General features: G+C 44.8%; 1 long non-coding RNA gene across 2 annotated transcripts in view; it reads left to right on the plus strand.

The window, feature by feature from the left end:
- Positions 1 to 24,669, plus strand: part of LOC138304522 (uncharacterized) — a 108,069-nt gene that overhangs the window by 27,336 nt on the left and 56,064 nt on the right. Inside the window, exon 2 of one of the 2 annotated variants that reach the window (XR_011205585.1) lies at positions 2,446 to 2,484. The exons of the other annotated variant lie outside the window; for it this stretch is intronic. This is a non-coding gene — a long non-coding RNA (uncharacterized lncRNA). The remainder of the gene's footprint in view (positions 1 to 2,445; positions 2,485 to 24,669) is intronic. 2 annotated transcript variants of the gene reach the window in all.

The raw sequence follows: 24,669 nt of genomic DNA on the forward strand, positions 1-24,669 counted from the left end.
ATAATTTGGTCTTGTGAATTGTCTATATTAATTTGAGTTTGAGTTTGTAATAAATCCCTTAACTTTATTTCCTCCTGGAGTTTTCCTTCCCTGGCCAAATTGGCCATGGTGTTTAAAATAATTGGGTTTGTATTGAAATTGTGTTAGTGGTTTTACCTCATCACTTACTGGGTCCAAAAATTCACCAACCTCAAAGGGCATTGATTCCTGCAAAGGATGAAAATGCTCCAACAGCTATAATATTCTAATTATAGTCATGCTGGAGCATTTTCATCCTTTGCATGAATCAATGCCCTTTGAGGTTGATGAATCGTTGGACCCTGCATAGGGTCCAAATACCCACTACCACAATTTCAATGCAAACCCAATTAATTTACACACCATGACCAATGTGGCCATGGAAGATCAGGAATAGAGTTAAGGGATTTATTACAAACTCAAGCTCAAACTCATGCAGGCACTTTGCAAGACCAAGTTATAAAGATACATTATCAGCAAGTGTTGCCCAAGGCGCCGAAATAGATTCAGGCAGACTTACATGAACAAAACTAAAAATTCAAGAACAATACATATCATTAAAAGAAATATATGTGATTCAGAAATTAAGCATTTCTCAGGATTAGCAATCATTAATCAATTCAAATTAGCAGAGTCATACCTTAGCTGGGCACAGGGAAACCCTTCAACTATCCAAATCTAGAAAGCACATGTGTGGGATGAAACAAAGGTGGGCAAAAGACAAAAAGCATGAAAAAACTATTTGGAAAAAGATAGTCTGTCTGCAAACTACTAGCTAAGGTCGGCAAAAGATCGGTAAGAAGGGAAAGCATCAGCATGACAGAAACTCAATCAAGAGGCTTCTGAAGGGAATTGAAAACAAGTTCCTAAATCTCCAAGGGACATCTTAAAGGGGCTGAGCAGAGAGGAATATACCTCTCTAAGGGGCTCAGCATACAGGGAACAGAAAAAAAGTGATCAGCAATGCATCTTTGGGCATCTGGATCGTTTAGGAATCCGAAAAGCATATGTCCAAAGTCCAACTGGTCATCAATATATCAAAGTTCACAAAGCATTCTGATTCACCAAAGGTATCAGTCCAAGTTATGTTGAAGGGGCATCATACAACAGAAATCAATCACACAACTCTAAACTGAAACATCCATGTCTTTTCCAAAGTCTGTCATGGGAACATCTTCCATCTGCGTAAGTTTGAAATAATTGTATACAATGGCAGTACATGTTCCACAATGTTCTGTGCCCAAGGACAATATGATACATTCTCTCCAAATGTAAAACTTAGGCATATCACCAAAATCCAGTCTTCTCATGGGGAAAAAAATCTGAAAGAAAACTCATGTTCAGAAATGAATCAGCATTTCCTGCAGAATCATGAAATATAAACTTTAACAGGCCTCACTTAGGCTAACGCAAAAGAATTACAGCAATACATTCAATTAATATGTTTTAATAAAACACATGTAATATGCAATCTTATGAATTCAGCATTAGTAATAATTCATTAATATAATTCCTACATTTCATTTTAAACGGGAAATATTTGTTAATGCATTTCATTAGGTACAATGGGAAAGTACATTTCTTTCATTCTTGCACACATTTTTTAAATCATTAATCATGTAATATGCAATCTTATGAATTTAGCATTAGTAATACTTTGTTAAAATGAATAATACATTTCAGTTTAAATGGGAAAGCTTTGTTAATACATTTCATCATGTACAATGGAGAAGTAGATTTCTTAAATATTTTGCACATCTTTTTTAACTCAATAATCATTAGAAATTCAATATAGTTTCAATACATTTTGTTAGTCTAGAGTCTAAATTACATCATGAGTTCAATTTAACCCTTGTAACATTTGATTTAATTCAAATACCACCTATGTCAAAACACATGTAAAATGCAATCTTATGAATTCAGCATTAGTAGACATTCATTAATAGGATTCCTACATTTCATTTTAAACAGGAAATCTTTGTTAATGCATGTCATTAGGTACAATGGGAAAGTACATTTCTTTCATTCTTGCACACATTTTTAAAATCATTAATCATTACAAATTCAATATCATTTCAATATAGTCTGTTATTCTAGAGTAGTGGTTCCCAACCTTCTGACTCCTGAGGACCCCCACTGAAATACTACTGGAAGCCGGGGACCCCTAAGCAATTTCTACAATTTAAATTTCAGATATTAAAACAGTAATTCAACAACAAATACACAAACAAGTTCAAACCAAACAAATACTCAACTAATTAAAGATAAAATTATTTTATATTGACAAAATATGCAAAAATTGAAAACCTCTAATGGCTGGTGCTGCCTCTCAGCAACTAACTTTTCAGTGTTTGATTTTATTTAGGAAAGCTGAATCCTCAGGTCAGATGCTACATTTCCCAAGCATTTTTTGTTTTTATTTTTTAGGTACCAAAGATATGAGAAAGCTTTTTCCTATAATATGTGGTAAGTAAAGGAAGTAAAATCATAAGGGCCTAACATCTCTCCCTCTCTGTCACAAGTTTTTAATTTGCTTTATAGCACCTCTAATACAAGTATAAGGTTCTTGAGCACTGTACAGGGGACTACAAGGTGTAGGATTCACATGCCATCCGTACTGGTAGGCATTTTCTAAGAGTGCTTGGTCTGGAGAAACACAAACTCGGGATTCAGAACATAACATAGTGGTTAGCATTGACTTTAATAAAAATGTAGTCCTATGCAAGCAAACCTTTTTTTTAGCAGCATAATGATAATGAAAGACTGGGGAAAAAACATAACTTTCTAATTTGGTCCATGCAGATCTTTGTTGGCAGTTCATAGCTCACTGTGCTAGATTACGATTGTAACTTATGAATTGCACAGTAACAAAAGAATCTCTGTGACAAAAGTTGTAACCTTCTGTGCTATGCACATAAAATATTTTCTTTGTATGACACACGTTCCTTGCAGCAGTCATATTAACCATCTACACTACTTTAGATAAGTCAACACTGCCACTAGGCAAAACTCCCATCTCTCTCCAGCAGGTACACTAATCACTAGAGCTATCTTGATGCATTAATTTTAGTCGGAAAGCTTACAAGATACCTTGCAGTGCTTTTAAAGCTGCTGCACAAATGAACTGACAAATAAAAAAACATGCACATGTTTCCATTGAGGCTCAAGCTGGAGAAGTGCCTTCCTGTCGGGCCAGGCCTGCGGACCCCCTGGGAATGTGTCCCACACCCCTAGAGGTCTGTGGACAACAAGTTGGGAACCGCTCGTCTAAAGTCTAAATTACATAATGATTTCAATGTAATCCTTCTAACATATGATTTATTTCAAATACCACCTATATCAAACTCTACAATATAAAGGAATGCACATTTAAATTGCATGTCAGTACAGCTTCTACGCTCAAGCTATTAGTACTTTGATTAGCATAAGACATAAACTGTCACATTTTGATGACTTTTGTGACAGGACACTGCTTCATATAAGACTACATCAGTCCCCCCTTTGATGGCAAATTATGTCATCACAAATTACTACCACTCTCATTTTCTATGAGACAGCTCAAAATGTCAGAGTTTTATTTCAGGTAAGGTCTTTTGAAATCCTCTAACAGCTTGATGTTACTATAATACAAGCTTCTCCAAGTCTCCATTTCAATCTCCTCTTGTCCCTGTCTATTCATGTCTCTTTTCTCCTTCTTGTATAACTTGTAAAATATAACTGCCACTAGGGCACACGGAACCACGACCAATAGGGGTCTTAAAATGGCTCCCAGAATACCTCTTCCTAAGCTTCCAAACCACCTTCCACTGGCTGAAAAGCCTACCTATAGCTCCCCATTCACCTGTTGCCATCAATCCTTTTAAGGTACTGTTTCGAGTCAGTCATGTTTGCAATGTACTTTCTTATCTTCTTACTAGTGTCAGGTGTATACATGTAGCATTGTTGCGCATGTAACATTTTGTGAACTCTGCCTTCTTTTGCGAGGAATTCAATTTTGCAAAACCATCTGTCTTATAGCTATCATTTCTGTGTCCATTAACAATATGGCACCTGCAGTGTCTGTAGATAACTTATCTAATATTGTTGACAACTTTCTAACCTTGGTATCATTCAAGATCACACCTACTGATGGAATTATGGCACCAAAACTATCTCCTACAATCTCTGAAGCACTAGCTCCTCTTTTAATTCTGGAGTTTGATTTCTCACTGCATACTGAATCAACAAGATACATGTTTGGAAAAACTACACCCAAGTAACATGTTCCAACCCAGCTTTTTGGCAACTTGTAATAGGCATTCTTTTCACACATGAAATAAACACCTGGTATGGTGGGGTCTTGGCCATTTAGCATGAAAGTCCCAACACTCTTAAACAAAAATGCATGTCTACACTCATTTGTAACTATGAAATGTGTGTTAGTCCTTGATCTAGGCATATTTGTACATAGCTTCCCTCCATGTTGCCAATCTCTAGCCAGGAGTCCTTGATTTCCTGTTACTGAGTATGTTGCATCGTTTGCCCAGTTCTGTAAAACTACTCCATTTTCTATCTTTGCTTTCATTGCTCTTCTTCTCTCCTCTACGTGTCCAATGAATTCCTTTTCTACTGGACTAAGAATGCAGGTCAATTTGTTCCTGTGTGCATATACTGTTCCAAATGGTAATGTAGGTTCAAAGAATCCTCCCACAGTGTCAATGCTCTATGTTTTTGCTGTGTTACTCAAGTGTTTCATGACGTAGACAATAGAAAACACCAAATCATAATTAGAATAGAAGTATTGATAATTCTCCTGATGATAAAACAGTGTTAATAACAAACTACAGGAAATTCTCTAGGCTATGGTATGTGACTCCCTCACTTTGTAATGAAGGCAACTGTGTACATACATAGCAATCTCTAGCTTCCATGGTACCTTCCTGTTCATATAAGAGCTTATAATACAAGTTTGCTGACAACTCACTTCGGGAACCATCAATGTGAAAATATTTCTCTTCATTGTGAAGTGGATTCTAATCTGCGATGGGATTTGCTAAATTCGGAACAAGTTTGAGTGCAATCTTTTCTGAATTACTTGCTATGGGCAAACTCAAACCAATAAACAGTAATATAATCATGACAACTGTCACTACTGCTAAACCAATGCAATGCATATATATCAACACTCACTACTTCTATTGTGATTCGACTCCATGAGTTCCCTAATTTCAGGCCAAGAGTCCAAATTAAAAAATAGAATATAAAAATCAAAAATTGAAAGGATATTTGCTTTTGAATATCACTGTCTCTTTTCAGTCCTTTTTATTCGTGCGCAAAGCAAGAATCAAAAATAGTCTCTTCAAAAATGCAGTTATTTACAAAATTCCTTGACCTTCTAGAAAATTCATCATGAGTTTTTCTCTACTTGCAAATGCTCAGAAGGCTTCTACTAAAAGTTCAAATGTCTCTAATAAAGGCACAGTTTGTAAACACTTATAATCACTTCCAGAATGTAATGTTTTTGTTCATCAGGCGGCAATTAGATTTCAAACTTCAGCTCCAAAGTAATTTCAATCTCAAGAATATTGAACTAGATTCGAATTGTTAGCACAAAAGGTAACAAACTCCTGTTCCCAGTCATCAGAAGAAAAATATGTTTATTCAAGTGCTGAGAACATTCTGCTTGGCACTCGTTTTCTCTTTCACCTTCTGTTTACTCGACTCTCAGCATTTGACTCAACTCTTCAGTTTCTTCAGCAATAGTTGGTGGCACTTGTACAGTAGGCACCGTTTTCTCTTTAGGCTAATTGTGTCCTGGTACAGTTCTATTACTTACAGCAATTTGTTTTTCGTCAGCATCCAAGTTAGCATAAGTCAACTGATTCTCTCTCAATGCTTCTGCACCATTCACTGTTGTTGACTCGCTCAAAACCCCATCAGACCTTGCTGTAGCAGCACTAAGTCATCTGTAATGTTCGCATGCACAGTTTCAGGTACTGTTGGCAATCTTCTTCCCATGATAATTTCATGGGGGGACAGTCAAGTCTTTCTGTCAGGTGTACTGTGCATACTCATAACAAACCTCTCTGGTAAGAGCAACTAAATTATCTACCTTGGCTTAAAAGACTCCTGAAAGCCAGGAGGCTTCTATCACACCCGAGACTGTGCAAGCTGCATAACATGCTCTCAGGGTACCATCTTTATCCAATAAACAGAAGCCATCAACAATTATGATGTAGTCATTTTCATCAAAGGCGACATCTTGAATGTCAGGTCTTGGTTTGGTGCACAATTCAGTCACATCAAGCGAGTCATTCTCAACCTCATGCTCACAGTCACTTGCATTTACAACAGGATTAGGCATGAGGACAGCAGGATTCAAGAAAGTGCATCTCCTTATAGATACAATAGAGGAAACAAGTATAACATGCTCATAATGGGTTAAACGTGCACTTGTAAGAGATTGGGTTTTGGAATGGGTCAACAAAATTTCCAAAGAATGGGGAATAAAAATGTTCAGTGGGTGACCCTCAATAATGCCTTCACATTGTTCAGTGCTGACGCTGAGTGCAGCAATGGCCTTCAAACAACCAGCAGCGCTGATGCTACAGGATCAAGTTTAGCAGAAAAATAAGCCACAGGCGTTTTTCGCATTTCCATGCAGCTGTGTCAAAACTGAGAGAGTACATCCATCTCGTTCACAGCAAAATAAAGAAAAACACTTGGTATAATCAGGAATTCCCAGAGCTTTGGGCTTCGTGCATGCCTTCTCTCAGCTCCGTGAAGGAACATATGCAGTTCTCATCCAATGGTACGAGAGCAGATACATCTTTGTTTGTTAGTCTCTGTAAAGCCTTGGCCAAAAGGGAAAGGTTTGGAATCTACTGACGACAGTAGCCAACCATTCCCAGGAAAATTCAGACTTCTTTCTGTGTTGCAGGGGGATTAATTTTCATGATTGTTGATATTCTCTCTTATGACACTTTCCTCACACCTTTCTCAATGTGATGACATTCTTTCCTAAATGATTCAAGAGAGCAATTTTATCTCTTCTGTGTGCTCCCCGGGTGTTTGATGCAACTAACAAGACATCTATGTAGTGAACTGATACTGAATGACAGGGCATTTTAAGGGACTCCAGATTCTTTTTCAAGATCTGGTTGAAATTGGATGGTGACCAAGTATGCCCTTGTGGATTTCTGCACCATGCCAAAACATGACTGCCAAATTGGAACACGAAAAGGAATTGGATTTCCTTGTGCAAAGGTATAGAAAAGAAGGCTTGGCAAAGGTTAATTACAGTAAACCATTTTGCTTCAAAGGGAATGTGAAATAAAATCACTGCTAGATTCGGTACCACAGGACAACATGGAACAACAATCTCATTCACTTTTCTCAGGCCTTGAATTATGCTGTACTTTCCATTGGGCTTCTGCATTCCTAAAATGGATGAGTTACATGGACGTCCTGAAATCTCCTTCAGGATATCCTTCTGAGGGGTAATTCCAGCAATTATCTCTGATGATATATCATACTGGTGTGTTTTTGGATACACTGCATTTGGCCTCACTGTTATTTTAATAAACTCAACTCCTTTGACGAGTCCTATTTCCTTTCCTGAAAAATCTAAAACTTCAGGTTTCATTGTTTCTTTTAGATCTTCGGGCAATTCATTGCATCAGCATTGGGGACAATGTGACAAACCGAGGATCGCACTACAATTTTATAGTGCACATGTTCCTCATTTGTCTGAATTTATATTCCTTGGGGTGTGCTGCTGACAGAACAATTTAGCTTACACAGCAGATCACGTCTTAGCAAGCTTACAGGACTTGAATCACTGACCACAAGTTGGTGCCTATCTGCAAATTAACCTATTTTTACGGGAAAGACTATTACACAGTTGGTCAATTGCTTATTTGTCACTCCTACAACCTGGATTCTCCTTCCTGAAAGAGGCATATTTGGCACTTCAGCTGTTCTGACAGTGGAATGTGTAGCTCCTGGTTGAATCAAAAATCAACAATCATGGCGTGTGAGTTTGGCATTTCTATAGGGACCACATTGATCTACTTAGAAGGCAGCACCTAGTATGCAATCTTCATCATCAGACCTATCAGTTCGAGGAATTTCTGAAAATTCCTCATCATCAGATCTATAAGGGGAAATTGTGATGCTATCTGATTCACATTTGCATCTGCCATTTGATTCATGTTTTGTTGGGGAACAATCACTTACTGTTTTGTCATCAGGACTTGTGGTTACTGCATCTGCTGTCATGAGGGCAAATTCACATTTTATACTCGGGGTTCTTGAACTCTTTGAATATGAACTTGATTATTGCCTTGCATCTGAGCAACTCCAACATTCTGTCCTTGATTATTCACATTATTATATTGGTACTTCCTTCACCAATGACCAACATTTCCACAAGCATGACACAGATTAGTTCTCTTCAAAGCCTGGACATCAAGAATATCTTCACTTTGATCTATCTGAATACCACTTCATCTACCTCTAGGCTGAACAATGTTCATGGCTTGCTGTAGTACTCCTTGCACTGCACTAGTTTCACAATCATCTGCGGATTCTGATTTTTCAGTGCAGCTTTCAATTGCAAGACTATGGGGGTGATTCTGACTGCGGCGGACGGCGGTCGCCGCCCGCCAAGCGGTTCCCGCCGAAAGACCGCTCCGCGGTCAAAAGACCGCGGCGGTCATTCTGGCTTTCCCACTGGGCCGGCGGGCGACCGCCGAAAGTCCGCCCGCCAGCCCAGCGGGAAACACCCTTCCCACGAGGACGCCGGCTCAGAATGGAGCCGGCGGAGTGGGAAGGTGCGACGGGTGCAGTTGCACCCGTCGCGAATTTCAGTGCCTGCAAAGCAGACACTGAAATTCTTCGTGGGGCCCTCGTAGGGGGCCCCGCGGCACCCCCTACCGCCATCCTGTTCCTGGCGGGAGAACCGCCAGGAACCAGATGGCGGTAGGGGGTGTCAGAATCCCCATGGCGGCGGAGCGCGCTCCGCCGCCATGGAGGATTCTCAAGGGCAGCGGGAAGTCGGCGGTACACCGCCGGCTTTCCGTTTCTGGCCGCGGCTGAACCGCCGCGGTCAGAATGCCCAGCGGTGCACCGCCAGACTGTTGGCAGTGCTACCGCCGACCTCCGCCATGGCGGTAATTACCGCCAGGGTCAGAATGACCCCCTATAACTTTTTATTTCAATTTCTTCTGCTTCAATTCAAAATTTGTCACTACAATTTTTTGCATAACGCAGATTCCCATCAATTGGCTTATTCTGCCAATACATCAGGAGCTGCTGAATCATTTCACTTATTTTTGTCTTCAATCTCTGCACAAATCTGAACAAAAAATGACCCATATCTTTAGCTTGTATAGTCTCAGTGCCACTGTGATGTTTGAATACCTGCAACAATTTTTCATAATAAGCAAGAATCAGCTCTTTTGGTTCCTGCTTTTGGGAACATTATGTTTTTCAAACATTCAATCACCTTGTAATACTTTGTCAGCACCTCTTCAGATTGTGTGCCTATTACCTGATCTCTTTGAGGTTCGCTATCAAGCCAATCAACATGCACTTTAAATGCAGTCCACAAATCTATTGGAACCACAATGTCAAACAACGCATTCAAATCTTCCCACAAGTAGTTTGAAAGTTTCACAAATCTCTCTGTCTGCTTGAACCATTCCACAGGTTTTTCTCTCAAACTCGGGTAATCACTGGTGAATGACAATATATCTCTCCTACTTGAAGGTACATGCACATAACTTTGACTTGGTTTTTCTCTCATTGGCATCATTTTCACATTGCCCTTGGCTTGATTTGCTCCTGCTGGGGGCACATTTGGCTTTGCTTTATCCTGATCTCATTTTTTCACCCACGTACCTTCCTACTCATCTAAAGGTCGCCATGTCTGAATGTATGTAATCAGTTCTTTAATGTGCAATTTAATTCTGGGAGATCTCATGTTAATGTCTTTAGAACTGAACTGTAATCTTCAACTTCTCTTTAATGGTTTTCAAGTTTTCTAAATCCACATTGTGTTTTTCGTCTACTTCAGCTAACCTCTCATAAGATTGTCTTTCACGTTGGGTTACATATTTGCACATGATACATAGTTCATCTTCTGTGTAGGTTTCCAATTGAGCTATGTCCAAAGTTTGTAAAATCATTTCATTTATTTCCAATTTCAATCTAGGCACATTTAGTGATTTCTTTCTGGTGTCTTTTCTATCCTGGCATTGCAATTAGTCACACCTTGAGGACTCGCATTGTTTAACTAATATGTCAACTGTTGTGCTGTGAAACCATGCAAGCTAATATTATTTCTCTGGGGTACTTCCATGTGAGCAGCGCTGCAATGTACATTCAGGATCTGATCAGGTCTGGGCATAAAATGAGATGGAGTTCCCTGAGGAAACCTCGCATCAGGAATATGTCCTGCTTGTTTTAACATCGGGTTAGGTTCTGCAATTCGAGTAGGAGTCAAAGGTGGAACAAGAGAAGCTGTTCTCTCCATCTCTGAATTGCATGACTATACTTATCTCTGCATACCAATTAGTGATATCCCAGCAGATGTAACTGGTGTATCAAGACCATTCACGACATTTACTGAATGGGCATTACTTCCAGATGAACCTGAAGTATACAAGAGAACAACTGGACCTTTAATCACAGGGACTGTCAATACATCGGGACCCATAACATTTGTCTGATTCTGAGGAATTATCATTCCTATACTCTGTCCTGTTAAGACTGTACTTAAACTTTGTCCTGTTTGACTCAGGATAACATTTGGCATTAACTGAACAGGTCTAAACATTGGCATAGACTGAGCTGGGGTACAGTTTTTACTGGCGATCCACATAGTTTGACTGCACCATTTGATTCACATTAGGATCTGGAATGGCATGATTTACAACTGGACATGGTACGGGCTGAACTGTATCACAGTCGAACCACTACAAGCACTTGTGTCACTTAATTTGCAGATGTACTTGGCACTATCTTATTCGGGGTCTGTGCAACTGGAGCAGTTGGCTTATTAGGGGGTTATATTTTGTACTGCTTTACTTCTCCCTCCTAACTCGACTGAATGATATGGAGACAGACGATTCATCTGGATCTGTTTTATAAACTCATCATCTTAGTCACTATCATATGTTATCATCATTTTAGTCTCAGTTTCTGTGGTCTGTTTGGATCTTTCCAACTGTTTCTTTCTTGTCTTAGGTTTACTGCTTCCACCTTCTTCATTTGAAATAGCTGGAAACATTCAAGCCCCCTCAATTATATCTGCTCTCCTCATTTTCTGCTGCATCCCATCTAGCTTCTGAAGGTGCCTTAATTGCTTTTTGCATTCTGCTCTCATACTTGGATATCATTTTCTCTTGTGCTATGAGTTAACAAAGACTAAGGGCTTTAAATTGTGCGGCTCTCGGAGGTGGCTTCATCTCATACAGTATTTGCCTCAAATTAGCTATAATTCTCAAATTAAATGTTCCAAAACACTAATGAACCTTCTTTCTCAGTTATCTTGCACTAATGTTCAGGCCATGTTTATGCATGTAATCCTTTGACAGACAATACACAATGACCTGGCGTTCCCTCGGTTGGGACTTCTATTCCTTCCCCTAACTGGAATGAAAATATCTCCTCTTAATGCACATTTTAACACTTAGAATTTTTTTGGGGCAAATTCAATTAATTACAATAAATTTTGATCGAATCAAGAAATAACTTAAATCCCAGAATCCTTTGCTCTTGATGTTCTCAACCAATAGCAACATGATACTGTCAACCAATACCAGTGCAGCTTCACACCAACTGACATATACCAGTGCAGCACAGAGTGATGTCACACTCACTTTTTTTGGCAGTTGCAGTCGCTTTGCAATTGTCTCTCACACAATTGCTCACACACACCTAATGCAAAATACTGCAAGCAAAAAGCAACATCCTGTCTGTACACTACGGATAGGAACTCAAACACTTCAAAGCTGTACGGGTTTATACTTTCTGACTGTAGCTTTCACAATTACACACAAGTGAAACTTCACCATCAATTCTCACTCCGGTTAATACAGATCCTCCATTAGCACTCAGGATTCACTTAATACCCACCCAAGGAAAACTACTGGCACCGTCAACGACATCTCATGACAAGTACCTCACTGCAGACAATACATTTAAAAAGTGTATTTTACACTTGTGTGCTATTTTGGAATCTTATGACACGATGGACCAGTCAACAAAAACAACTGCAGAGATTTTGGAGCAAAATGTCCCACAATCACTGCAAGTACGGTGACTCCACAAAACAATTCACAACATCACACTTCACCGCACTCGTCAAGCCAAAAAAATGCAAGCACAAAACTCTATTAATACTCACACATACATCACTTGTTGGCATGATGCTAGAACTCCGGCAATCTTCGGAACAAACCATGGGACAGAATTTTGGATAAACTATCTTTGGACAGGGCAATCACATGGGGAGTTATTCTCTCTCTCATGCTACAAAGGAATGGTTTTCACCCCTTATGTGACAAACTATAACTCTGCGATCAGAACTGTTGCAGCATTTTCATCCTTCACAGAAATCTTTGACCTGGTATAGGGTGTGGTAAAACCACTAACCCAATTTCAATACAAACCCAATTACTTTACACACCATAATCACTGTGGCCATGGAAGAAAAACTCCATTCGGGAATAGGGTTAAGGGTTTTATTACAAACTCAAACTCAAAGTCATGTAGACAGTTCACAAGACCAAGTTATAAAGATACATAATTACCAAGGGTTGCCCAAGGTGACAAAATAGATTCAGGCGGACTAACTTTAACAAAACTAAACATTCAAGAACATTAAAATATATATCTGTGATACAGAAATTAAGATTTGCTCAGGACTGGCAATCATCGATCAATTTCAATTAGCAGAGTCATACTTTAGCTGGGCATAGGGAAACCACACAACTAGCAATACCAGGGAAACACAGGTGTGGGGCGAAACACATGCGGGCAAAAGACAAAAATCATGAAAAGTACAAAAACAATTTGGAAAAAGATTATCTCGGACTGCAAACTACTAGATAAGGTGGGCAAAACATAGGTAAAAAGTGAAAGTGTTAACAGAAGCTCAATCAGGAGTCTTCTGAAGGGGATTGAAAAAAGTTCCTAAATCTCAAAAGGGCATCCCAAAGGGGCTAAGCAGAGAGGCACTGTATTTGTGGATCAGGAAAAAAGGGATCAGCAATGCATCTTCAGGGATCTGTTGGGAATCTGATAAGTATCTGACCAAAGTCGATTCGCCAAAGGTATCAGTTCAGTTTCCATTGAAGGGGCATTATCCAATAGAAATAGATCACACCACTCCAAACGGAAACATCCACGCCTTTTCCGAAGTCTGTCATGGGACCATCTTCCATCTGTGTGACTCGACGTAAGTTTGAAACAATTGTATGCAATGGCTGTCCATGTTCCACAATGTTCTGTGCTAAACACTAGAGCCTATTACCAAACTCTGGTCTTCTCATGGGAGCGGAATCTGAAAGAAAACTCATGTTAAGAAATGAACCCGTATTTCCTGTACAATCATGGAATATAAACTTTAACAGGTCTCACTTAGGCTAACGCAAAATAATTATAGCAATACATTCAATTAATATGTTTTAATAAAACACATGTAATATACAATCTTATGAATTCAGCATTAGTAATAATTCATTAATATGATTCCTACATTTGATTTTAAACGGGAAATCTTTGTTACTGCATTTCATTAGGTACAATGGGAAAGTACATTTCTTTCATTCTTGCGCACATTTTTTAAATCATTAATCCTGTAATATGCAATCTTATGAATTTAGCATTAGTAATACTTTGTTAAAATGATTAATACATTTCAGTTTAAATGGGAAAGCTTTGGTAATACATTTTATCAAGTACAATGGAGAAGTAGATTTCTTAAATCTTTTGCACATCTTTTTAAAATCAATAATCATTAGAAATTCATTATAGTTTCAATACATTTTGTTAGTCTAGAGTCTAAATTACATCATGAGTTCAATTTAACCCTTGTAACATTTGATTTAATTCAAATACCACCTATGTCAAGCTCTACAATATAAACAAATGCACATTTAAATTGTGTGTCAGCACAGCTTCTGCGTTCAAACCATTAGTCCTTTGGTATAAGGCATAAACTGTCACATTTTGATGAGTTTTGTGACACAAGGGACAGTACTACATTTTAGACTACATCAATAATACGCATTATACCAAGTTATACCACATGTATATAACTATTGTACAACATAGCTAATCGATGGTTAGATATGGGGGGTGATTCTAACCCTGGCGGTCGGTGATAAAGCGGCGGCCAAACCGCCAACAGGCCGGCGGTCCAAAAAATGGAATTCTGACCCTGGCGGGAACCGCCAACACAGCCCGCCACAATAACACTCCGACCGCCACGGCGGGACCGACAAACAGCGCGGCGGTCACCGCCAACAGCCAGGCGGCAGACAATGTACCGCCCACACTATCATGACCCACCAATCCGCCACCTTTTCCGGGGCGGGAGCCCCGCCGATAAAAACACGCCAGAAACAGACAGTACGAATGGAAAACGCTCACCTCTACGCACTCCACGAGTACGGAGGACAGCATGGAACCCGAATTGAACATCATACCTGCTCTTGTCTACCTGCTCATCTACCACGAGTACGAACTCCGGCGCAGACGTCAACGGTGAGTACAGCACCTACGACACACGGGAGGGGGGAGGACGAAAGGTTACGGGCACACACATATGCAACCCCCCCCCAATCTGTACACACCAATGCAGAGCAACAAGTCACAGTGACACCAACCAAACCCCCGTAAAAAATTGCAATGACATTTCAAAATTGTCAATAAATATTTATGTCCAAAATAGCCTCCGATAAGTATTGGTCAACTAGCCAGAATATTTACATTTAAAAAGTCTATATACACAGCAGTGGACAACTGCAGAAATCAGTCCTGCACATTTTACGTAGTAACGATTTGTCCGTGGGCCAAAGTGTAGCAACACAAGGGCAAAGCCCACACACGAGACCTGAGTCCTTTGGAGAGAACACTGCAGGGGCATCTGATGACAAAACTACAGGCACCTCAGGGGGAAGGGAAGGGGGGGCACCTCAGCCACATAAGTCCACGACGCCAGACCCACGAAGGGGCCACCATGCCCACTGCCATATCCTGGGAAGTGCAAAGCCACAGTCTCTCAATGTCTCTACAGTGGTTGGATTGCCTACTGCCATATCCTGGGGAGTGCAAAACCACAGTCTCTCAATGTCTCTACAGTGGTTGGATTGCCCACTGCCATATCCTGGGGAGTGCTTGACAGGAAGGGCCCAGCGGAGCGGTGCTTGAGACGGCGGGGCCCAGCGGAGCGGTGCTTGAGACGGCGGGGCCCAGCGGAGCGGTGCTTGACAGGAAGGGCCCAGCGGAGCGGTGCTTGAGACGGCGGGGCCCAGCGGAGCGGTGCTTGACAGGAAGGGCCCAGCGGAGCGGTGCTTGAGACGGCGGGGCCCTGTTCAGCGGTGCTCTTCTGCACGGCGGGGCCCTGTTCAGTGGTGCCTGTCTTCATGGCGGGGCCCTGTTCAGCGGTGCTCTTCTGCACGGCGGGGCCCTGTTCAGCAGTGCTCTTCTGCACGGCGGGTCCCTGTTCAGCGGTGCCTGTCTTCACGGCGGGGCCCTGTTCAGCGGTGCTCTTCTGCACGGCGGGCCCTGTTCAGCGGTGCTCTTCTGGAGCCTGACTCGAATGAATGCCCTCCAGGTAGGCATTGCTCCGATGCACCTCCCTTTCCACCCCCTGGATGGCATTCAAAAGGGTAGCGTCCTCACGAGGTCAATGAGCTCCGCACTGAGGGCAGCAGGGGTAACTGGGGCAGGGGCTGAGGTGCCTGGGGCGAAGGAGACGCCCGCCTTCCTGGGCGAGCGGGCACGGAGCGAAGGCTGAGGGGCTGCTGGGAGGGCGGAGCTGGAGCGCTGGGTGGCGGCTGTACCTGTGGAGGCGGGGGGCCCGGATGTTGCCGCCACCGCTAGGGAGCTCCCAAACGAGGACGTGTCCGTGTCGCTGGTGTCTTCACCGGTCCCCGTTGTGGTGCTCCCCTCGCCCTCCGGATCACTGGTGCCCTCGGTGTCTGTTCCAGTGCCCACCGGGGCATTGTGACTTGCAGCTCCCTCGTGCTCCGACGCCAATTCTCCTCCGCCTGATGATGCTGATGCACAAGAAGACAAAGAATAAGGGTGGGGGGAGAAATAATACAAAGTTGAGTGTATGCCTTGTCAATACCGTTGGCGGAGAGGACAGACACAGGTGCCTCATGCACTAAGCCGCTAAATTGGGGTACACTACTCAGTACTTCTGACTAGGCCAACAGGTCTAGGGACAACAGACGCGCACATGGGTGATGCAGGACCATGGATAGTTGTACTTGGCACCCTACAGAGGTGGGGGGCGGGGCACAGGGCCATGTCTAAAGGAGGGGACTACACTACAGAAAGCGCCCTGGCCTAGTGTCACCCACGGCCCTCCTCCCCCACCCAGACGCCTCAACTGCGCTTAAGGATAGCAGAATGTGCAGGTACTCACTCCCTTATGTCTGCTGTGATGTCCTCAAGCGCCCATCCAAATCAGGGTAGGCCACCGCCAGGATCCGGGACATCAGGGGGGTCAGGGTACGACTGGCACCCCTCCTAGGTCGGGAGGCCATCCCCAGCAGTGACTCGGCGGTCTTACGGGTTCCGCGGCGGATGTCCTCCCACCTCTTGCGGCAGTGGGTGCCCCGTCTGGTGTAGACCCCCAGGGCCCGGACTTCCTTGGCGATGGCACGCCAAATGTCGATTTTCTGATGGGCGCTCACCTGTTAGACATGTACAGGGTGGGAAAGAGAATACGTGAAATTTCGGCATGTTTGGAGTACATGCCCCCCCCTCCCCAACCTTGCCATGTGGCCCATTCTCTCATCTGTCGTGCGTTGCAGTCCTCATTTTCTCCCCACCCCAACAACTTACATCCACCCCACTCCACACAGGCATAACCCATTCAATGTGCACTCAGTGTACTCACCTGTTGGTCTGGAGGACCGTAGAGTAGCGCATAATGGGGGAGGACCCAATCCACTAGTTTCTCCAACTCTTCAGACGTGAAGGCAGGGGCCCTTTCCCCAGTCGCAGCAGCCATTGTCACTTCCAGACCGAGGTCACAGCAGCACTTGCAGTATAGGTCCTCTCCTGTGGATGATCAGGTATCGAGTGATTAGGCAGATAGAAAATGGCGGTCACGCCCGCGGCGGTGCGTACCGCGACCGCCGGCGCACATCGTCATTGGCTCCTGAATCCCATAGGGTTCAATGTTAACCAATGCGGGTTCGTATAGCGGTCTTCGACCGCCTACCGCCACTGTGTGCCACGCCAGCGCATTGACCTCACATCCCATTGTCCCACTTCACCGGTCAGGCAGCCGCCATTTCAAGGGCCCACATGGCTTAATTTCAACTGCGTCACACAGGCCTAGGCCTTGCATTGCCACACATCCAAACATAGCCATCCATACCTTTTCGTGTACTGTGCATGCAGTGGTGAACGTACCTGTGACTTGCTTGACTCTGTGCTCCATGTTGTCCTTCCTAGGCACCGTCCGCTGGGACTTGCGAGGAGAAGGATGAATCCTCGCGTGTACCGCCCGCTGGTGGACCTGTCGACAATGGAAGAACGCCACATCATACTACGATACCGACTTGACCGAGCCACTATACATGAACTGTGTGCCCAGCTGGAGCCAGACCTGATGTCCCCCATCCGCCAACCCACAGGAATTCCCCCTCTAGTGCAGCTTCTGTCAGTCCTCCATTTTTTGGCAAGTGGCTCATTCCAGACAACAGTGGCCATGTCATCTGGAATGTCTCAGCCTATGTTTTCAAAAATCTTGTCTAGAGTGTTGTCTGCCCTGACGAAACACATGCGGCGCTACATTGTATTCCCTGAGGAGGTTGATTTGGCCACTGTGAAGGGTGATTTTTATGCCCTTGGACATATCCCCAACATAATTGGTGCCATTGATGGGACCCATGTGGCTTTAGTACCCCCAAAAGACGATGAGCAGGTGTACAGAAACAGGAAAAGTTACCATTCGATGAACGTTCAGGTGGTCTGTTTGGCTGACCAGTACATCTCCCATGTGAATGCCATGTTCCCTGGGTCAGTGCATGACGCGTATGTGATGCGAAATAGCAGCATCCCTTATGTGATGGAACAGCTACAGAGACAACGTGTGTGGCTAATTGGTGACTCTGGTTACCCCAACCTGCCTTGGCTATTGACCCCAGTGAGGAATCCCCGGACCAGGGCAGAGGAACGGTACAATGAGGCCCATGGGCGAACTAGGAGGGTCATTGAAAGAACCTTTGGCCTCCTGAAGGCCAGGTTTAGGTGCCTACATATGACAGGGGGATCCCTGATGTACTCACCAAATAAGGTGTGCCAGATCATCGTGGCCTGCTGTATGCTTCACAATCTGGCATTGCGACGTCAGGTGCCCTTCCTGCAGGAGGATGGTCCAGATGGTGGTGTTGAAGCAGCTGTGGAGCCTGCGGAGAGTGAAGAGGAGGAAGACGAAGAGGATGACCCAGACAACAGGGACAGAGTTATCCTACAGTATTTTCAGTAGCACACAGGTAGGAATCACCCACGCCATTTACCATTTAGTGAATGTCCCCTGCATCTTTACTTTGTGTATTTCCCCCCAGTTCTTTTAAGCTGAAGTTTACTTTTCCCTTCCCTTTTCAGTGCTGTATGACCCACTGCGTGAGTTCTGCCTGGTTAGCCCATGGACTAATGCTTATTGACATCGGTATGTTGTCCACACATATATAACAGAACATTATTGATAAGTAATCTGTTATACATTTGTAAATAATACAGGCTGACTCCAGAATGATTTATGTGCAATGAGTGATTTATTTTTAGTGCTATATTTTGGTACATGATATTAAAACGGTGAAGGGTGAGGGTGGAGTTATGTCCATGGCAGAGTCCAGTTCTCGGTCGCACAGGTGCATTGTTCATATGGCAGTGGAAGGATGGAGCAGGGGCAGTTCAAGGTTAGACAGGGTGACACTGTGGGACAGTGGAATGACATCCGGGGGGATATTAGACTGGCGGGGGTCTTGGCATCCTACTCTGTCTTCATTTGAGATCTCAGGTTCCTCTTGCGGGGTGGTTGTTCTTCAGCAGGAGGTGGGGTTCTGGTGGCTCGTCGTTCTGTGGGGGCCTCCTGACCACTAGCGCCGGCGGAGGTGGTAGGCTGATCCTGGCTAGTGACAGGGGCCCGTTTGCGGTGCCACATGGTCCCGCAATGTGGTTTCAATGCGGTTGAGGGCCTGGACTATGGTCCCCATTGCGGTAGCGATGGTCCGGAGTTCATTGCTGAATCCCATGTTCCGTTCCTCCCGCTGTGCCTGGATCTCGGTGAACCTGGCCAGTACCGTCGCCATCGTCTCCTGGGAGTGATGATACGCTCCCATGATGGTGGTGAGGGCCTCTTGGAGAGTCGGTTCCCTGGGCCTGTCCTCCCCCCCCTGTCGCACAGCAGCCCTCCCAGTTGCCCTGTTTCCCCGGGCCTCTGTCCCCTGGACGGTGTGCCCACTACCACTGCCCCCAGGTCCCTGTTGTTGTTGGGGTGTTGGGTCAGCCTGGGTGCCCTGTAGTGGCGGACACACCGCTGATTGACGCGTCCGCGGGACAGAGGCATGGGCCCGCTGGGTGGGAGCTGTGCTGGTGTTCCCAGAGGGGTTTGGGTCTGCTGTGGCCTGTGTCTGTGTGTGGGGAACCGACTGTCCAGAGGTCCCCGATGGTCCGGGCTGGTCGTCAGGTTCTAGGTCGACAGAGCTGCTGTCCTCGCTGGGGGCCTGTTCTGGGGGTGGGATGGACATCTCTGGACCCTCCGTGGCGGTGTGTTGTCGTTCGGGCCCTGCAGGGGTAAAGGAGTATGGTTATTGTTTCTGTGTGTGCCATGGCGTGCATTTTGGGTGCCCTTGTCCCTCAGTGCTGGGATTCCCTTGTGGGAGGTGTTGTGAGGGTTTGAGGGGGTGTATGGGTATGTGCAATGGTCATGCTTTGGTGGTGGCTGTCTATGGTTTGTGTTGGCATTCAGGGGTTGGTGTTGTTTAGGGTGGGTTGTGCTGGTGAGACATTGGCAGGGAGGTTATGTGCTGGGGGGTGAGATTGGGGGTGGGGGGGGCTGGCATGCTGGTGTTTGGGGGGGGGTGAAGTAGTTGAGATTCTACTTACCAGAGTCCATTCCTCCTTGTACTCCAGCGAGGCCATCAGGATGCAGGATGTTTACCACCTCTTGCTCCCATGCTGTGAATTGGGGTGGGGTGGGTGGGGGTCCGCCGCCAGTCTTCTGCACAGCGATGTTGTGCCTGGAGATCATCGAGCGCACCTTCCCCCGTAGGTCGTTCCATCGCTTTCTGATATCTTCCCGATTTCTGGGATGCTGTCCCACAGCGTTGACCCTGTCTACGATCCTTTGCCATAGTTCAGCCTTCCTTGCTATGGTGGTGTGCTGCACCTGTGTGCCGAAGAGCTGGGGCTCAACCCTCATGATTTCCTCCACCATGGTCCGAAAACCTTGAGTGTCTTTGGGGTGCCATGGGGTGGTGTGGATGAGGTGTGGGGTGGTGTTTGTGGTGATGTGCGTGGTGATATGTGGTGATGTGTGCGTAGATGTGGTGTGGGTGATGAAGTTGTGTTCCTGTGTGTGTTGGGGTTTTCTAATGCTGTGCTCGCTATCGCTATCTCTCGCTCTCGCCTTCGCTCCGATTTCCAACTAGTGGGGGTTTGTGAGTGATGTGGGTGTGTGTTTTATAGTTGATTGGATGTGTGGGAGCGTTGTTTGTATGTGTGTCAGGTGTGCGTATTTCAAATTGTCCAATGTGGCAGTGTTTTGGAGCTGTGTCTGTATTTTGACCGCAGCGGTGTGTACCGCCAATGGAATACCGCGGTTGAAAGACCGCCGAGTGGATTCGTGGGTCAGAATGGCATGGGCGTGTTTGTGTTGGCGTGACGGTGGAGGTTTGGTCATGTCCAGTTTTCCGCGGCCCGCTGATGTGGCGGCCTTCCTTGGATGTCGGATTTTTGGCGGTTTCACAGTTGGTGGTCAGAATGCCCGTGGCGGTCTACCGCGGCCGCGGCGGTAGTATGGCAGACTTCTGACCGGCGGTAAGGGCCTTTTACCGCCGAGGTCAGAATGACCCCCATAATCTTTCAAACTTCCTTGGAATAGTCTTCTGATGGTTACACCTTCGCACAGGTTCTCTTTCAGCTTGATTTGCCTTAGTCACTGCAGGTTCCCTTGCCGATTGTTTCACTTTAGTCTTTGCTGGTTTATCAACATTTCCATTTTATTAAAATAATGTGCCAATTCTGTTTCACTACACCTTACCACATTCCTCAAATTCCAATTTTTGCCATCTTCCAAAATTATAGAAAATCTCATTACTCCTTGCATTTTCTTTGGATCTGACCATTTTTATTCACATTTTCTTATTTTCCTGAAATGTTCTTAATTTCACAAAATCACCAACTTTGAATTTCATGGCATCATATTCCACACCTTTCTCTCTTTTAAAATTGTGCCTTTGTTGTTTCCTACGCACTACTCCTTCATGACATCCTTATTAACTTTTAGCAACTTGCATTTGCTCTTCCAAGCTGGCCCAGCTACCATGCTAGTTTTCCTGCACTTCAACAACATAAACTGTGTTTCGTCTGTCATTGAATGTGGAGTGGTCCAATAATTCCACATCATTTTCTTAACCTCCTCCTTCCAATCTAGCTCACACTGCTTAGTTGGTTGTATGTTTTCTCCAACCACCCTAATAAACCGTGGTACACAGAGGATGGTACACAGTTGAATAATGCCACTTTGCTCCAAAAATTAGGCAAATTCTCTTGCTACAAATCGTGGACCATTATAAGAGATCAATTCATCTGGATCTCTTTGCAACATTCAATAACTACCTTGGCTTTTACCTCCCTGACAAAAGTAGTTTCTGGATGTTAGAAATAGAGTCTCTAGTTGGAAGTCGGTTTGCACCCTGTCCAAGTAGGGACCCTCACTCTAGTCAGAATAAGGGAGATACACACTCAGATAACCCCTGCTCCCCCCATGGTAGCTTGGCATGAGCAGTCAGGCTTTTCTCAGAAGCAAGGTGTAAAGCATTTTCACATAACACAGAGTAATACAGTGAAAGCACTACAAAAGGACACCATACCAGTTTTAGAAAAATAGCCAATATTTACCTGTGTAAAACAAGATCAAAACTAGAAAAATCCAAAACACAGTAATAAAAATATGAATTTTGCAAGAATCACTTAAAAATACAGTTCCATGAAGTCGATAGCTCCACCTGGGGCTATCACGGCATCGTGATCAACAAAGCCAACAGTTCAGGCCAGCCACGGTGTCACAGGCCAGCTACGTGTCAGGAAGACCCGCAAACAGTACCTTGGAATTGCAGGGCATCATGAAACTTGCGATGAGATCCAGAGAGCGACGTTGCTGGTATCACTGTATCAGTACCAGAGGCGGTGCGGGGCCATCGGGCCCTGGAAGTCACACGCATTGTGGATCGAACTCCTGGCTGATGAAGTCAGGAGCGTTGGCGTGGATGGCGTCGGGGCTGTAGTGCGATGCAGGATGGTACAACATGCGGTGCCCACAGTTCACAGTGCAGGCAGCGGCTCGTGGCGGTCGGCCAGCGGCGGCGGTGAGATCAGGGCTGTGATATGAAGCAGGGTGATGTGACTTACAGTGCCGCCAGGTCACGGTTCAGGCATCGGTAGCGGCGTTGCTGAAGCGCTGTCGTCGGTAGGCCCAAGTCAGCGGTACAACATGGAACACCTCCGTGCAGCGTCCACGGGTCGTGGTGCAGACAGGGATGTCTGTTGACAACACTAGAGTCAATGGTGCTGGCATCGGTGGACCGTGGCTGCGGTGGGGGATGATGCTTCATGTTCCTCACAAACGGTGTCCACAGGCCACGGTGGAGGCAGCAGCGCCAGAGTCAGCAGGAGCGTCATTGTCGGGATGCCCTAGCCGCAGTGTGAGCACGGCGATCCCAGAGTGCAGGGCCCACAGGTCACGGTGCAAGCAGAGGCTTGTTGGTGGCATCGGTGAGACCAGGGCTGCGGTGTGAAGCCGGGCAGAGCAGCTCTTAGCGTCGACAGGTCACGGTGCAGGCCAGTGGCATCGCTGACGGCATCGCAGAGGTTTTTCTTCTTGAACAGAACAAAACACACAGTTCCCAGTGCTGTAGGCAGATGAAACTGAAGTCTTTGATATCCCTGATACTTCCAACAGATGGCAACCTCTACTCCAAGCTCTTGGAGAAGTTTCTCAAGCAGGATACACAGCAATGTTCACCCATTGCTCTCTTTTAAGGCAGAAACAGCAACTGCAGGCCAACCCAGCAAACCGACACAGCAAAGGGGCAGTGCTCCTCCTTCAGCTCTTCTCCTTGGCAGAGGTTCCCCTTGATTCCAGAAAGATCCTAAAAGTCTAGGGTTTTGTGTCCAATACTTATACCCCTTTCTGCCTTTGAAGTGGCAAACTTCAAAGGAAAGTCTCAGTTGTTTGCAAGATCCTTCCTTGTCCAAGCCAGGCCCCAGACACACACCAGGGGGTTGAAGACTGCATTGTGTGAGGGCAGGCACAATCCTTTCAGCTGTAAGTGACCACTTCTCCTTCCACTCTAGCTCAGATGGCTCACCAGGACATGCAGGCTAGACCCCAGCTCCCTTCGTGTCACTGTCTAGAGGAGAAGTGTAAACAGCCAAACTGTCAAACTGACCCAGACAGGGAATCCACAATCAGGCAGAGTCACAGGATTGTTTAAGCAAGAAAATGCCTACTTTCTAAAAGTTGCATTTTCAAACTAACAATCTAAAAACCAAATTCACTAAAAGATGTATTTTTAGATTGTGAGATCAGAGACCCCAAACTCCAAATTTCTATCTGCTCTCAAATGGAAGCTGCACTTTAAAGTTATTTAAAGGCAGCCCCCATGTTACCTATGAGAGAGATAGGCCTTGCAACAGTGAAGACTGAATTTAGCGGTATCTCACTGTTAGGACATGTAACATACATCAGTACATGTCCCACCTTTAACATACACTGCACTCTGCCCAAGGGACTACCTAGGGCCTACCTTAGGAGTGCCTTACATGTAGTAAAAGAAAAGGTTAAGGCATGGCAAGTGGGTACACTTGCCAATCAAACTGGCAGTTTGAAACTGCACACACAGACATTGCAGTGGCAGGTCTAAGCCATGTTTACAGGCTACTCATGTGGGTGGCACAATCAGTGCTGCAGGCCCACTAGTAGCATTTGATTTACAGGCCCTGGGCATTTCTAGTGTACTTTACTAGGGACTTACCAGTAAATCAAATATGCCTATGATGGATAAACCAAACAACAGTACAATGTATATAGGGAGCACCCGCACTTTAGCACAGGTTAGCAGTGGTAAAGTGCACAGAGACAATAAACCAGCAAAAACAGAGTCCAGTACACCATAAAAACAGGAGGTCAGA

Source organism: Pleurodeles waltl, chromosome 7 (assembly GCF_031143425.1).
Source record: "Pleurodeles waltl isolate 20211129_DDA chromosome 7, aPleWal1.hap1.20221129, whole genome shotgun sequence".
Lineage (NCBI taxonomy): Eukaryota > Metazoa > Chordata > Amphibia > Caudata > Salamandridae > Pleurodeles > Pleurodeles waltl.